This window comes from Ochotona princeps, chromosome 2 (genome assembly GCF_030435755.1).
Source record: "Ochotona princeps isolate mOchPri1 chromosome 2, mOchPri1.hap1, whole genome shotgun sequence".
NCBI lineage: Eukaryota > Metazoa > Chordata > Mammalia > Lagomorpha > Ochotonidae > Ochotona > Ochotona princeps.
The window spans coordinates 117,668,383-117,683,186 of NC_080833.1; the positions used below are offsets into that span (position 1 = coordinate 117,668,383).

At 41.2% G+C, this 14,804-nt stretch overlaps 1 non-coding gene across 1 annotated transcript; it reads left to right on the forward strand.

Annotated features, from left to right (window-relative positions):
* Nucleotides 1-1,955: 1,955 nt before the first annotated feature.
* Nucleotides 1,956-2,062, forward strand: LOC118758705 (U6 spliceosomal RNA). The gene has a single exon (XR_004995797.2). It is a non-coding gene; the product is annotated as a U6 spliceosomal RNA (small nuclear RNA).
* The last annotated feature ends 12,742 nt before the right edge of the window (nucleotides 2,063-14,804 follow it).

Below are 14,804 nucleotides of genomic sequence, written 5' to 3' on the forward strand. Positions count from 1 at the left end.
CCCCGGGCTTCAAACTGGACTGGCTACAGCTGCTGGGACCATTTGAAGAGTGAATCAGCAGATTCACCCTCTCACTTCTCTCATCCAACCTTTCCAATAAATAAATAAATCTTAAAGCATCAATTTAGCCTATACCAGATACAAAGTAAATGGAATTTTGATTTAATCACCGAATGACTGGATTAGATTTGGTGATTCTTTCCACAAAATATGTCCTTGTAGTAGAGGAGTCTACACGCTGAAGACCTGAAGACTGGGACATTTAAATAAATTCACCCCTGCTAATCATAAGCAGCGTGTCACTGACTGCATTGTGTACCCATAAGGGTTCTCAAAAAAATAAAAAGAAGGCTTAATTTATACACACACACACACGCACGCACACATACACACAAGTAAAACAGGACTAATTAGGAATCAGCTCTAACAATCCATAGAATTTGAAAGATTCCACAATGAGCTATGTGCAAGCTTGAGAGCCAAAGAAATTGACAGCATGACTCAGCCCAAGCAGCCAAAAGGCCCAGACCCAGTTGTCTGACAGTTCGTGCCCCGTTGGAAACTGAAGTCCAGAGATCCTCCAGGGGGCCGCTCGTGAGAATCCCAGCATCCAAAGTCCAAAGATCCCTGAGTCTGAAGCCCAAACACATCAGTAGTGAAATGTAAATTTCTTCATAACTCAGGGCCCAAAGAGTGTTTTTCCCTTTTTTTTTACTTTCTTGTTTCACATGGTCTCAGCCCACTGAATGGTGCTGACTCAGACAAGACATTAGTGTTTACACTCAGTCCTCTCGCCCACACACCAATCTGCTTAAACACTGTTACAGACCCACTCCAAAATAGCAGTGGTCCAGTTCTCTAGCAATTCCACAATCCAGCTAAGTTGAGATTCCAAATTCATGACTTCAACTTCAAACCGTCCTAAACACATCTCTGTCAACATGCACTGACCTACAAGAAAAAGTAATAACACTGTCCCTTTTAAACTAAGGCCAGGAAGGCATTTTTTTGCTGCAATTATACAGCTCCCATTCCTGGTTGAAATCCCACTTTAGATTTTCCAAACCCTGATCCATGGTGGATTAATACAAACCTGTAATTAAATTTTCATCAACTTCTGCTGCATGAGAGAAAAAAAATTGATGAATATTGATTTTTCAGCTCTTTCATATTATCAAGATATTTTACATCTTTTTTGATAATTTCCTACCAAACTTATTTTGATTATATGCACTGATATGCAAGCATTGAGTAAATTTGTTTACCATATCATTATTTTGCAAATTCAACTCTGTCAACACTCTATTTACTAGTTCTCAAACTCTTACTTTCTCTCAAACAGGTCAAACGCAAAAGAATGGAAACAGTGATTCATGGCACATGTCAAATGATATTACAATTTTAGCTTCTTCCCTGAAATGTATGCTATCTTCCCAAATACTGGAAGGGTTAAAGAAGTTGAATTATCAAAATCAATCCAATTACCAGATCATTACTCAAATTTTCATTATGAAAATGTATTCATAGTATTTAACCATCTGCCACATATTAACACACCTAAGAAACTACCAGGAAAAGGGGAAAGAGATTTACTCTATGAAACAGAACAAACAAAATCATATTTTCAGCCAGAATATAATAGTCACCGCTATATGGGACAGTACCCCAAATTGTATTTATCTCTTTAAATAGCTCACGAGCCATATAAGCAAACTTGGCATCAAACACACTCAGGATATATAGAGAAGTAATGCTCTATAACAACTTTTGATTAGCAAACTGTTATTTGGTCATTTGCAGGAAAAGTTTGTTAATCAGAAGTTGCTATGGATCATTATTTCTCTACATATTCCAATGTTCCAAGCCTAGCTCAATGACAAGTTTCCTTATGTGGCTGTTAACTATGAATGTATAGACCTCTTGTTTTCTTAACAATTCATTAACAGGACCATCCTGTACTCGCTTCAATAGCACATTTACTAAAACTGGAATACTGCATGGAAGATTAGCATGGCCCATGAGCAAGGATGACAGGTAATTTTGTGAAGCTGTTGTATTTTAAAAAAGGGAGGAGCATAGCCAAAAATTGTCAAAGCTTGTCAATCCCCCTCCCCACTTAAATACTCCTGCACAAGTCAGTAAAGACTTGCAGCAGATATAGGTCATTTTTCTAGAAGTCATGTTCTAAGGTATTCAGTGGTCTGATTTTATCTTCCAATTTCCTACAGTATTTGACCCAGGCTGAGAACTAAATACATATCTCTAGAAAGTAGATCTCCCTGAAATAAGATGCTCCAAAATAGCTGTGCTTGCCAATGATGCTAGAGCATTAACAGGAGAGTAGTAGTGTAGTGTTGCTTGATATTGATTTCATATATTATGGCAAGATTAGCAGAAATGAAAATTAATACCAGGAAGAAAGAAGTTTTTTTCATTGCTCACAGCGTCTGAGAGGCAGGCAGCATACTATGCAGAACCACATGGCAAAACACCCAGGTAAGAACTGGAAGGGGTGGGATTGGAGGGGAGCTAGAAAAGGAAAGAGGGAAGAGGTGAAGGGAGAAAGACAGAGAGGAACTCCAGGCAAGAGCGTGTGCTGTGCTTGGGAAGGAAAAGGTGAGGCATGATAAGCAAACGTGGAATTGCACAGTTTGAATAACACCTATGGACTCTTCAGCTGTACAAGTGGTTCCTAGTTATCCAGTGTCTGGGTTGCTGATATCCATGGGTTGCAGGTATTTGAAGATTGAACAGTGTATGGAAAGACTGTCTGTCTACACTTCCGCCTATCCTCTTGCTCTGTATCACTCTACCTTCCAAATGTTTAAATTGATTTTCTAAAAGCTTGCCTCTGGAGAGTCATTTGCTGTCCTCAAGAATTAGCTACCCCTACATGGGAACAGTCCTTCCAGGATTCTCAGTTTGAAAGACCCCAGATGACAAAGCACCAAGAATGCAGAAAACAGGAAAATATGATGAACACAGACAGCAGTGTGTCAATGGCTATATACAGAACCACCGCCTGTGATTCCACTTCAGATTGTAGATGATTGTGTGAGCTTTGCATTTCATGTTAGGGTTGGATGTGGGATTGCTATTAGGCCTCACCAGGTCTCTTAATGGCCACTTTGCTTCTCAGGAGATGCTTCAGCCACATCAGGATATGCAATCAAGAAATAAACTCAAGATTCTGGAAAAAAATTTAATTAGATTTTAAGATAAGCAATAAGCCACAAGAATCATAAATAAAGGGTAATTGGATTGAGATTATAGCAATCCAAGGCTACAACCACAGGAGATATTGATATTCAGAAAAGCATTCCATGTGGGACAGTATTCATCTGGTCCTATCCCTAAATGTCCATGGTACTCTCACATACTGTTCAAACCAGCCAGTTAGGAAAGCAGTGAACATCTAAGCTTTTTCTACAACAACCACCCAGGCCCTTCCTATGTGTGCGCCATCTGTTCTTCCTTTAAACTTGCATCTGTCATGATACAGCATATCGTATCTATATATCAACCTAGATTCTGCCTTTGCACTTTGGATGTGGTGTCTGTACCCAACATTTGGTTTCTACTTTCTGTAACAGACCTCATGCTGGAAGCCCTCTGTGGCTTTGCATTTGTTTTCCCAGTTGTTATGTAGTTATGCCACATCTCCACCACCAATCCACTGTACCATGTAATCATTAGGAAGGGAGTGGACATGCCAGGGTACATTGTCAAGACTGTTGGGTAGAGGCAGAGCCCAGATATTCAGAGATGTCTATTGTATGGGGAAGGGTAGGTGAGGATGCAATCTTGGGAACAGCAATGTCATTGACTTTGTTCAAATGGAACACATGGAACTTTTTCTCGGTCAAGAATGAGAGGTTTTTGACAACCTCTTAACAGGAGGTCATATGCACAGAGCAGAGGGGGACCCCAGAGTGGAGCAGGTGGACAGGAACAGACTTGTATCCCAACCCTGAAGACTCTCGAATCCTCATCAAGGACTATTAGTACGGGCACCAAGGACTACATCCCAACAGCCAAGGAGAACATGGGGAATTGGAGTGCCTTCAGAGGCTGAGAACTCTGAGGTCACAAAGCCCCATTTGGATCTACCACATGGGATGGAAGAAGCCCAAATCCTGCCTTGCATGATCCAAAGTCATCGGAACAACAGCCAGGAGCCCTGAGTGGTCCGCAGAAACAGAACATGAAACTTCCTTTGGGACTAGGGAGAGGAGCTTTCTCTGGTCCTTACTTAGTTCCAACTTTGGATCCCCACCCTCTCTTGCAATGACCATCAGGGTCGCCCCGGAGACCCCCCCCAAAAGAAATTAGAATAGACAGAGAAATACAAGGAAAGTGTAGAACCAGACAGGAAACGGTCAGCGTGGATCCACATATACCTTACTAGGTAGGACACAAATATTAGTTATGCCTCGCTAGGGTGTTGAAGATTTCTCTGTACTCCCCTCCTAAAACTATTCTGCACCTCAATTGTTGACAAATGCCTTGTTAGGTTTATAAGCCAGCCTAGACTATCCTAAAATCTGCCAAGTTCAGCAAAATTAAGCTTCAACACTATAAACTGCTAAATACTAAAATGAAAATAGATGCGAGATAGCTGAATAGTACCCTATAGCCACTTTAAGGTGTATAGCAGCCGGTTCTGTGTATAAACAAAACATGAAATGTCAATGAAGTAGTCACAGGATATGGTTGAGAACTTGTAAGGTTTTAACATATTGATTATTCAATACCATGTCAATTAATTCCATAATGTTGTAAATTATTGTTGATGATGTGCTTGGGCTTTCAATTGATTGGAATGATATTCTGCCAGCTCTAACTGTAGACCAGAGATGATCTCCCCAAGAAACCGTTGAATTTATCTGGACAATAAGATGCTGGACACTATGCTTGGTATATGTTTACAAAGAAAGAATCTGGACTTAATTTGATCTGTAATACTACAACAAGGTAGAGGAATCCACCATGGGGAGAGGGAACAGGGAGGGGTTGGGGGAACCCCAGAGCCTATGAAACTGTGTCACATAATGCAACGTAACTAAAAACAAAAACAAACAAAAAAAGAACATGAAAAAAAAAAAAGAATGAGAGGTTGCAGGAAGAGAATCTCCAGGTGTCCTTCCTGCCTAGACTGGAGACAGGCAGGTCTTCAGATGGAAGTCTCTCCCAAACAATGCAGTGAACAGCCACCCTTCAGTCCTAACTGAAAAGCAAAGATACAAAGGCCACAGATATAACACATGCAGACAATCATAGTGAGGCTCATATTTACTGAGCACTTACTTTGTGCTAAGCATTGGAAATTTTCAAAAACTTTTCAAAAGAAAAATATGAAGATTAAATTAATCATGATTTCCTAAGTGTCTCATAGTTGAGATGGCCATGATCCTTGGAAACTGAACGGGAAAAGTATTAAATGTTTTTTTCTGGAACAATAAAGAAAGCTGGAATTTCATGAAGCTAATCAGCAATAGGATCATTATGTATAAAAGGTAAGTATGAAATTGAATTCAAATTCAGGCAAACTGTCCTCAGCCCTTCCACTTACTAAGCCACCAATAAGGGAGACTAACAGTTCTTAGCAGGTGCAATTTAGTCCTGGAAGAGAACTGAACCAGGATAGATAGTTTGAAACTAGCAAATGAAGCAAGACAGATTTTTAAACTTGAAATATCCCAATTCCAAGATGTCTAATGGGACTATAGTACTTATAGCTACAGAATCTGAAACAAAAAATGATAATTAAAGGAAAAAGTCAGTCCAATAATTAGAGAGGTTCCTTATAGGCTAACTAGAAATGAAAACAGCAATAACAAACAGATGTAATACTATTCAATGATTAGAGAGGCTCCATATATGCTGAGTAGTTTCAGAATTACTAGATAGCCATCAAATTATATTTTTACACACCTGACATATTTTCACCTCAAAATAGATAATTAAAATATCTCCAAACAATGTCTTTATTGTTATATTGTGTTAAGATCCAATTAATCCAAGCAATAAAAGCGATCATGCCTTAGATTTATATAATGTTTTCTCTTCAACGTTCCAATTGCTCACCTGATCATTCTTTTTTCATGTATGTACACTGCCATAGAATAATTTGTGGAAGGGGAGAATAGAATGTAATTCTACCCAGGTCTCTATGTTTTCCTCCACCTTACAGATGAGGCAATCTGATTAGAGCAGGCGGAAATGGCATCACTAGGATCTAGGAGGGAAGAAAAGAGGAAATCTCTATGTGCACCTGTTGATGATAGAATCTCACATCAATCAATACTGCACTGATCATTCCCAGGTTGAAATTCAGGCTGGTCAGGACACAAGTGAGCCAACAATTTCATGGCAAGATTTTTGACCTAGACTCAAGATGATTTTGTCCCAGGCTGTACCTCCATCAGTGTTTTAAAATCCACCATCATCTATTATTACTTCTATAAAATGGGAAGAATGGGTTCTGTTTTCCCTTAGGGAAATGTGGGATCATGAAAGAAAAAAATGGCCAGGTGTTCTTTGTCCAACTCTGAGTTGCGATCAAAATGTAACTGGTAAATGTATCCCTGTATCCCAGGTAGGGAAAGAAAAGCAACTTCAGGCTAATGGCTATAGTGGCTGAGGTGTGAAAATACAGGCAGAAATAAAACCTTAGAAAGCTCAATGTCCTATTTTCTCAAGAACATTCTCACTGTCCTTCAGAAATACAAATGTCAAACTGGATTGCCAATTCTGTTGACCTCTCCATTGTTTGCATAACTCTCTCTTACTTCTACTGCTGGTACTGGTACTTTTGCAGGCTTTTGTCAGTTTGCTTAATTTGTTTGAAAACCAAAGAGACAGAGCAGAGAGACAGAGAAGTATGCAGAGAGAGAGAGCTCCCACTGCTGGTCTACTCCCCCCATTGCCCACAACAGCAAGGCCAAACCAGAAGCTCGGGACTCCATCCAGATCTCCTACATGGGTAGCAGGGACTACACTTAACCTTGCTGCTGCCCAAGGTATCCATTTATGAGATGCTGGAACACAGAGTGGGCCAGGGCTCGAAACTTCACACTCCAATTTGGAGTATGGATTTCATAAGCAGTAGCTTACTATGGTGCTAAATACCTGCCCTGGGTTACTAGCTTTTAAATATTGTACACTTTGTACATTTTCCTTCAGTTCTTTTAAAAGGAGTAAGGCATTCAGTGCTAAACAGCCTTGGAGGTAGAGAACAGGAACAGATTAACGGGGGAATGACACACTTCAGGTATTGAGGCGAATAGCTGAACAGGTCCCACGAATGGTCGCCTTTCCTAAGTGAAGTTCTAGAAGCTGCTGAGTGCTTTTGTAGTTGCAATTCAAAAAACATTATCCTTCCATTCACACAAAAATCATGAAGTCACCCCAAGAAATGGTAACACAGTGAGACTCTTTTTCACGTTCTTGTGGAGTTTCTGATTGTAGAGGTGTTGTTCCTGATGGCGTAAGAATGCCAACAGGCCTAGAGTTTTGTAGACTTTTGCACTGAAGCCTAGCAATGGCTAGGATTCAGGCTAATTTGTTGTTATATTAACTATACACATTACCTGTGAATTTGGGGGGGGGGGATTTTTTTACAACACTGCCATGGCAGTATTTATTTCTTTATGTTGAAAAAGTCAAATTTTTTTATCTATTTTTTATTTTATTATTTATTATTTTTACTTCATTAATTACATTGTATTATGTGACACAGTATCATAGGTACTTGGGTTCTCCCCACCCCTCCCCAAACCCTCCCACCATGGTGGATTCCTCCACCTTGTTGCATAACCACAGCTCAAGTTCAGTTGAGATTCCCCCATTGCAAGCGTATACCAAACATAGAGTCCAGCATCTTATTGTCCAGTCAAGTTCAACGGCTTCTTAGGTATACCCTCACTGATCTGGGAAGAAAAATGACCTCAAATATGCTTGCTTAAAAACAGTATATAAGAAATCCTGTGTTTTGCCATAGGAGATAAAGCTATGATGCTTGCATCTCATATGATGCTGGTTCATGTCACAGATGCTCCACTTCTGATCAAAAAGTGGATCAGAAGCTAATGATCTGGGAAAAGCAGCAAAAGACGACCCAAGTGTTTGGGTTGCTGCCACCCCCATGAGGTACCTGGGATGAAGCTCCAGGTTCCTGGTTTTAGTATGGCTGTTGTCACCATCTGGGGAGTAGACCAGTTTCTCATACCAACTAGTTCTCACTGTCAATTAACCTAACCTTCACACATACTTTTTATACTTTTTATTTGAGGCCAGGTAAATAGCTTACCCATCCTTCTTCTTAAAATGTAAGATCTTCACCCACTTGTCAACTCCTTCCACATCATTGCCTTGTCTTTCTTTCACCCCCAAGCTATTTATGTAGCTTGAGAAAAAAAAAAATGTCCGCAGGCCTCAAGGAAACCAATACGTCTTATGACATTCAAACCATCTCACATGCTGATGGCCAGGAATTTCACAGTCAGCATTTTCATGCTATTTCTGTTGAAAACAGAAAGTAAGTAGAAGAAAATGAGCCAGGGAATTTAAGAGCCATAGGAAAAACATAAAAGTTCAATTTAAATCGCATTTTGGAAAGAGTGAACTTTTCTGTAACAGGAGAGCTTTCATTAGGGCAGTGAAAGCCAGCAGCCAGTTGTACACACTGTGCTAATTGTTGGTCAGACAAACATCAATCAACATCACTCAGCAGTAAGGCAATCGCCTCAATGTGCCATGTGGAGAGCAGTCACTTAACCACTCTATTGGTCACCTTCCCATTCAGAGAGCACGGGAGCAGCTCTACCTCCTGGAGTTTTGCAAAACGATAAAAACCTGCTGCACCCTCGGGAAGAGAACCATGCAAATATCAAGGCGGCATCTTGATGACTGCACCTTGGGTTTATGCGGCTTCCATACTTCAGGGAGAGATGCTGCCTGCATTGTTTTGCGCGCACCTGCACGAATGTTCTAGAAGCAGCATTGAACAGTTAGCAACAGCATCTTCCTCCATTTCACAGATGGAAATGGGGAGATAGGATCTCTTCTGATTAGGGCCACCTGACTGACTCTATAAATCATAAATGCTGGTGATTTTAAAAATTGAAGTGTTCCAGGAATTAAAAAAAAACAAGAAATGATTTTTTTTTAGTTAACAGATTCGTTCCTAGGAATCATTGATTACAATTCATCATCACTGACTCCTCGTGGACTTTCATATTTCATTTTTCTGGCATCTTCTGGCATTAACTCTGGGCGTAAATATTATGGATTCTGCATTATTAAGATGTTAATAATGCCAAGCAGAGAAATAAACTAAAACTTTCAATGAAACATTAGCAATGGACTGTAAATTATGAATGATACTTGGGATGCATAAGAGATTAGATAACACATAGAATTGGGGGCTACACTTAGATTAAAATTCTGTGGTCCCAAGTTTTCGTACTCTGAATCTAATAAATTGATTTTTAGTTTCTTCACCTTCTGATACCCACTATTTTGATAAACAGTAAAACAATCCAAATATTAGTTATTACAATTTTTGAAATTTATTTAATTTTTTTGGAAAGTCATATATTCAGAGAGAAGGAGAGAGAGAAGGTTTTCCATCTGCTAGTTCACCCCCCAAGTGGTCCGAGCTTCCTGTGGGTCTGCCATGCAGGTGCAGGGTCTCAAGGCTTTGGGCAATCCCCCAGTGTTTTCCCAGGCCATAGCAGGGAGCTAGATCAGCAGTGGAACAGCCTGAACATGAACCAGGGCTCCTATGGCATCCCAGCAGGTGCAAAACAAGGAATTTAAATACTAGGTTATCACACTGGGCCCAGTTGTTTCAAATTTTAAAATGTGTACTATATAGGCAAACTACTGACCCATATTTTATAAAATGCAAGAGAAAATCAGAACCACATAAAAATGTTCCCAAAGGCCATTTTGTAAAGGTTCTATGGAGAATTACTGAGAGAAAAAGAATAGTGCCAAAGTAACTAAATTTGAGACTTTGAACTGAAAAACCACTTCACAGCTTTTCAGTATTGTGGTAGACAGTTGTTAAAATACATGTTGCATCATCACCAAAAAATCACTTGGTCCCCTGTAAGTAACTTACTATAAACCACACGTTGAGCAATGGATCCTGCTTTAACATACCACCTCTCTCACTTGGGCACTCAGTAATTTTTTCAGTAATTTTTACATTTCCTCTAAGGGCCTAAGGGAGACTCCTAAATTATTCTACTTAGAGATTCACCACTGCCAAAATGCAAATATTATTCCTAATTCTTCTTGGTCTCTCTAATCTGCAGTATATATTCTGCTAATAATTTACTTCTCATTCATTAGGACTCTTTGTTGTTTTGAAAATAGCTTACTGTAGACACTGTTTACTAATGGCAATATTTTTGTCTCTGACCACAGGCAAGTAATATAATTGTGAGTGTTGCATAGGCTATTTAATATAATCAATACTCCTAATCATGCAATTCTCCCGCCTAGACTAACATCTTTCTTCTTCAGTAACTTGATTACAATAAAAGTTCTAAGAACTTCAGATGGTTTTATGCCTGCTACTTCTTTTTACCCCATCTCAGGATGTGTAATGTGTGTTGCTTGGTCTCCTTTAGCAATGCTAATCATTTCTAGATTTAAAAAATACTCTAAATCTTCATGATTTTATACATGTATTGACTTCTCGCATTTTATGAGCTAAAGTATTTACATGTCTAACAACAAAAACGAAATCCGGATGTCGCGGTTGGGGTGGTGAGAAAGGCAGATGTTACCTACTGACTCCAAATGTTCACAACCTGCTGGAGTCAGGGTCTGATGCCGGGACTGGGGAACAGCAAACAACATTGCCTCCTAAGATGTACACTAGCAGGAACGTGGAGTCAGGATGCTGAGCTGCGCTTCAATGCCAGGCCTTCTCACTGATAATGGACGGCTACCAGCTTAAGCCCTGCTGAAGTTCTAGGTTCAATGTTAAGGAAGATACAGCTATACTGCTCACAAAATCACACTGCAGCTTAACAACTAGCTAGAGTAGCAGAATGCTTCCACTGTAAGTGTGGCCTCTTAGTGCCTAGAGACCCCACAGTATAAAGAAATGTTTGCTGCTGTGACAGGATTGGAGAACAATGACTGCTGCCATGGAGACATGAGATGGGGGCACACCCTTTAATACTTGCCCAAATGAAGCAGGAAATATATAGATGTCATACAGGGGCGGAGGCTTATAGATTACAAAGTGTGTGAAAGTCATTGAACAAAAAATATAGGAAACGTGCATGGATGTATCCCTACAGCTCACACTGAATCAATCCTACACTGAAAATTCAAATAAATTCCATTTTTCTTGGCCTGACTTTGATCATATTTAACGGGCCTGACCCAAACCTGCCTTTCCACTATTATCTCTAACAACTCAGTTTATCACATACTTCAACATAGCAATGATTTATTCATTATTATCCAAGCACACTGTGCATTTTCTAGATTCAGAGATATCCCCATGTCACTCTCAAGGTTCTCCCCTTTCCTTTTAATAGACTCAGAAGCCTAAAGCTTCTCTGGTACTTCTTTCTTGGCAGCATTTGAATTCTTACAGCATTTATAATATTATCCATGTGGTGATTAATCAGGCATTCAAACTCTTCTGATGCACTTTATTCACTTGCTGACTTGTTTCTGTAATGTTTTTTAAACTCCTTTTCTGACATCTACCATGAACCAGTTTCTCCTCGACTTCAGCTGAGTATGGTTCTCACCTTTGCACTTCAATGTAGAAATGACTTTCTTAGGGTCAGTATTGTGGTAGAATGGGTTAAACTGCCTCCTGCATGGCTGGCATTCAAACTGGCAATGGTTGCAGCTGCTGCACTTCTGATCCAGCTCCCTGCCAATGCACTAGGAAACAGCAGAAGGTGGTCTAAGTACTTGGGCCCCTGCACCCACAAGGGAAATCTTCAAGAGGTTCCTGGCTCCTGGATTCTGCCTGGCCAGCTCAGGGGGTTGTGGCCTTTTGAGGAATGAATCCAAAAATGAAAGATCTCTCTCTCTTTGCTCCCTCCTCCCTGTGCTTTTACCTCTTTCTTTGTACAATTCTGCAGTTCAAATAAATAGATAAATATTTTTAAGAAATAATTTTGTTATGTGCTTTCCTATGCTTTGGATTCTAGAATGAAAAAGCATTGGGAAATGAGGTAAGCAGATCTTCAGGCCTCCATTCCTCAGTCAAGTTCATGTTATCTGTATTTTGGAATTATCTCTACTGGAATGTCATAATCATAACTTTGCACAATAAAGTTTTTTGAGTAAAAACAGAAATAGCAGAATAGCACAATAGGGCTTTGAAACATCCATGGAAAAACAGAATTAAAACACAATGTCCGTTTTCCACAAATGCCTTTTTTTTTAATTTGTTTTTGACAAACTTGACATAATTAGGGTAAAAAGGTTCAAGCGCTACAGGAAGATGGGCAAGACAATTAGTTCTGTATTGTTTCCTTAATATATCTGATGTAAAAGGGGATTTTAAGGGAGAAGCCCCGCCCAGTTTCCCACCCACCCCAGGTCCCAGATGTGGGGCATGCTTCGAAGGTCTTGCTCAAGTGGTTTTGATAGCTCAACAGTTCTGAATCGCTGCCACTCTCACCACTCCAAGCACGATGAGGTCCCGTTGGAAAATCCACTGATTGACATAGCCCATCATAAAGTCTCCGTTTGCCCAGTTTTTCACTGCCAACATATAGCTGAGGTGGTTGATTGACCTGTTCTGTCTTCTGTCTTTTGATGGTTAGGGTTCTGAGTCCGGAAGCTAGATTGGGGGGATCCCAAAAGAAACTTTGTCTGAGGTGTTCCCAGACCAGATTCTTGTATGTACTAGCAAGCACAGGGCCCGGCAAGTCCATTGCCCCGATCAGCTGGTGGTTGCAATTGCTGGGTTGATTCTGTTTCCATCTCTGTCTTTCACGGGAACCAAAGGGTATTGCAGTCCAGCCTGGTTCTGCCCAGCACATACAAAGCCCTTACACAAACCAATGTGGGCTGCAGCCTAGTCAGAGCGACCCACAATTACCCCCACCAGGCCCGCTCCCTACCCTGGTTTGTCAGTATGTGTGGCAGACTAGTCCAGTCTGTCCCACATCCCATTTGGCTCTCATACACGTCAATGTGTATTAAAACCTTGTTCCATCCAACCAGCTCAACTGTCCAGCCCTCACGGATGTTGTTGAGTGCGTATCTGTCTAGCCACCCCAGGCCCCGTCCTAGTTTTCATGCCCTCCCGCGGGAGTAGTAACCCAAGAGGGGGGAACCCACTATTTCCCTCCCGGGTCTCTCTCAATCCCGGTTCATGCACTGTTCAGGTGGTTCTGTGGTTTAACTTGACAGAACTAGCCCCCAGAGCCAGCTTCTGCCATCTGATTCTGTGGCTAACCCCAAACCACCCTCACCCACTCTAATTTATGCTTGCACCAATAGGAATAATCAGCCCAGCCTGGCTTTCCCCTGATCTAGTCCACATGAGGCGCACAGGGGTTGTAGCCCTGCTTAGTCTGGTCTGTCCCCATCCCAGCCCATGCTCTCCAGTGGGAGTAGCTGTCCGGCGAGGGGACCAGCCCCTTAATCCCCATGCTGGCTCTGCCCTCTCCCTTCCTGGTTCTCACATGTGCTGGTTGGGTGCTGCAGTCACATCCAGTACAGGCAACCTCACCCTGTCATTCCATAGTGTGCACTGGTTTTTGTCGGGACCAAACCTGGCTCAACCCACACTCTGTTCTGGTGTTCGGATTTGCCAGTGGATGACATGAACTGATTCAGCCTGGTCTGCCATCACATCCATTTTCCAAAACCATGCCAACCCCAAGGAAAGAATCTTGTCAAAGAAAGAGTCCAGTTGAATTTAACGTTATAGGGCCCGGCACGGTGGCCTAGCGGCTAAAGTCCTCGCCTTGAACGCCCTGGGATCCCATATGGGCGCCGGTTCTAATCCCGGCAGCGCCACTTCCCATCCAGCTCCCTGCTTGTGGCCTGGGAAGGCAGTCGAGGACGGCCCAATGCATTGGGACACTGCACCTGTGTGGGAGACCTGGAAGACGTTCCTGGTTCCCGGCATCGGATCGGCGCGCACCGGCCCGTTGTGGCTCACTTGGAGAGTGAATCATCGGACGGAAGATCTTCCTCTCTGTCTCTCCTCCTCTCTGTATATCTGACTTTGTAATAAAAATAAATAAAATCTTTAAAAAAAAGAATTTAACATTACAATCGAATTATAAACATATATACACATGTAACACACAAATATGATATGTTAAATTTGCTTCGAAGGTCTAGTTTACAATTAAAATCATTTACTTTAATAATTCAAGGTACACCAGTCAGACTAGGAAATAATGAAAGTACTCACACTACTCCTCTCCATTGTTTTCATGAGTACAAGCTAGTTATCAAGGAAGGTGTAACAGCACCTGCTAAAACTCTTCCTGTCTGGGATGACCCAGGAGGCATGCCAACTAGATCAGTACTAACAGTCTCCTGAGTAGGGAGAAGTGAAGGCAGTTCCATTTGGTATTCTGCTCATTTCTGCTCCAGAAGAAAACAGTTGACACTGTCTCATTGAAAAGAAAATGCACTCCGATTTCATCATCAAATAGTATTTATTATTAATCCCTGGAGGGTGTACGGGAGTGTGCAAAGCATGCCAATTTGCTTGCCACCTGCTCGCAGCATTTTTGTGTCAGAACCTGGTCTCCTTGCTGCCGATGCCAGAGGTGAGAAAGGAGAGT